General features: G+C 46.2%; 1 protein-coding gene across 1 annotated transcript in view; it reads left to right on the top strand.

Annotated features, from left to right (window-relative positions):
• Positions 1 to 2,592, top strand: part of Scpep1 (serine carboxypeptidase 1) — a 29,262-nt gene that overhangs the window by 25,008 nt on the left and 1,662 nt on the right. The gene's annotated exons all lie outside the window — the stretch shown is intronic.

Below are 2,592 nucleotides of genomic sequence, written 5' to 3'. Positions count from 1 at the left end.
CTCTCTCTCTCTCTCTCTCTCTCTCTCTCTCTCTCTCTCTCTCTCTCGTGTGTGTGTGTGTGTGTGTGTGTGTGTGTGTGTGTGTGTGTCTTCCATTCTTGCATACATGTGGAGGAGGCCTGGGTTGATGAGGGTGTGGTCTTCATCACTTCTCCACCTTGTTTGTTTGTAGGCAGGGTTTCATCACCTAGCTTTGGCTAGCCTGGAACATATATGTCAGGGCTAACCTGACATAGATCACAAAGATCCACCTGCCTCCTCTGCTGAGATTAAAGGCACATGTCGCCACACCTGGCTTGATTTTTACTTATTTTAAAGATTGATTGATTGATTGATTGGTTATCAGTCCTTTGCCTGTTTATCTGTACGTGCATCTGTATGAAGATGTTGGATCCTCTGAAACTGCAATTACAGATGGTTGTGAGCTGCCATGTGGTGCTGGGAATTGAACCGGGTCCTCTGGAATTGCAGCTAATGCTCTTAACCGCTGCACCATTGACTTTGTTTTTGAAATAGGGTCTCACTGAATTTGGAGCTCAGCAGTTGAGCTAGGCTGGCTAGCCAGTGAGCTGGGATCTGCCTGTCTCTGCTTCCCCAGTGCTGAGATTACAGGCGCGTACTGCCATGACTGGCTTTTTATGGGTGCTAGAACTCAAGTTCTCAAGCTTTCCAGGCAAGCAGTTTAACTACTGACCTACCTCCCTAGTCCAGCAGTTCTCAACCTGTGATCAAGACCCCTTTGGGGGCCAGATAACAGATATTCTGCATATCAGATATTTATATTACAATTCATAACAGTAGCAAAATTACAAAAGTGGCAATATAGTGGTTTTATGCTTGGGGATCACCCCAACAGGAGGAACAGTATTAAAAGGTCACAGCATTAGTAAGGTTGAGGACAACTGCCCTACCTAGTCCGTGTTTTGAGTTTTTTAATGAGATTCTACTACAGGTTGAGCATTGCTGATCCAAAAGTCTAAAATCCAAAACTTTTTTTAACATTCCCATGACTTTGCAAAGAGAAAATTTCTTGCTAGATCTCATGTCGTCTGACATAGTCCAGACACAATGTGCTTAAAAACATTGAGTAAAAATTACCTTCATCCCATGAGGGTGAGTGACAGCCATCTTGGATCCAGCCTCCAACATTCTGGTGTCACATGCTTCATTTAAGGGTTACTCAGCCTGGGTTAGTGCTCCTTTGAGACTTAAACTCGTTTTAAAGTTAAATCCCACCCTGGGCAAGGTGTGCTGGACTCTCCCTTCTTTGTTTTAAAGGAATTTGCCCTGGGAGGAGAAGGGAGAATTTGCTTCCCTTGGCTGTGTAAAGATTAAAGGCAGAGAGGAGCACAGTGTTAGCTTCTCATAACCCCAGCCGTCAGGAGACAGCCGGGAGAATCAGGAATTCAAGTCCGACCTTGGCTACATAGTAAATTCCAAGCCAGCCTGGACTACATAAGAAGACCCCAGTGCAAAACAGAACAGAAATGCTGGCTGCTTTATGAAGTCTAGTCACAGCATGCCTGGCACAAGGTGGGAGAGTGTATCCAAGCAGTGGTGGTGGCCCAGGGACATTTTTGGAACTTGGAGCACAAAGAGGGGCCTCTTCCTTGCCCAGAGTGGGAATGTACTATTGTCTTCCAAGGTTATGTGTTGGTTACATAACTTTCTTTGAGCTGAGATTGCAGAGGAGAGGCCTTAACCCCAAGTTGCCCCAACCCCCACACCAGATGCCCATATGATGAAGGCATTGGGAACAGCGAAAGGCTGAAGGCCCCAAACCCTCATTAACCAAACACCTGGATGGCTCTTAAGCACTAACGATAAATACAGCTGTGTAGGTGCCCCAAGCACAGGGTAGGTGAGTGAGGCTGATCCCAGACCTCAGGAAGCTGCAGGTCTCAACAGAGCCCAGGAGTATAGAAATGTAAGATTAGAAGTCAAACATTGACTAATAGTGAATAATAAACTTATTTAAAGACTTTTTTTTTTTTGGTTTGGTTTTTCAAGTCAGGGTTTCTCTGTGTAGCCCTGGCTGTCCTGGAACTCACTCTGTAGACCAGGCTGGCCTCAAACTCAGAAATCCACCTGCCTCTCCCTCCCAAGTGCTGGGATTAAAGGCGTGCGCCACCACCGCCCAGCATAGGGCAAGCTTTTTAGTGATGGAGTATCTCCCCAGCACCATACGGCACTAAACTAAACTCAAGTCAACAACTCAAATAGATTGTTTTGGGGTATTTGGTTTGTTTGTTTGAGACAGTCTGGTTTAGCCCAGGCTAGTCCATAATGTGCCATGTAGTGAAGATGGTGTTGGTCTCCTAGATCTCATGCCTCTGCCTCCTAAGTGCTGTGAGTACAGGCATCACTGTCACATTCTGCTAGAGGGTCCTCAGTTACAGAGTGAATTTGAGACCAGCCTCAGATAGGAGAGTCTCAGAAAAGGGGGAGGACCACCTGCCTTTTGAAGATCGGACACATGAAGTAGTGGAGGCCAGGGTTAAGGTGGCTTTTGTTATATGGATCTGTGCATGTGAGGTACCTTCACCTCTCTCTCTCTCTCTCTCTCTCTCTCTCTGTCTCTCTCTCTCTCTC

The sequence above is a fragment of the Grammomys surdaster genome, unplaced genomic scaffold, assembly GCF_004785775.1.
Source record: "Grammomys surdaster isolate TR1022 unplaced genomic scaffold, NIH_TR_1.0 213, whole genome shotgun sequence".
NCBI lineage: Eukaryota > Metazoa > Chordata > Mammalia > Rodentia > Muridae > Grammomys > Grammomys surdaster.
This window is presented reverse-complemented; position numbering and strand designations above follow the sequence as displayed.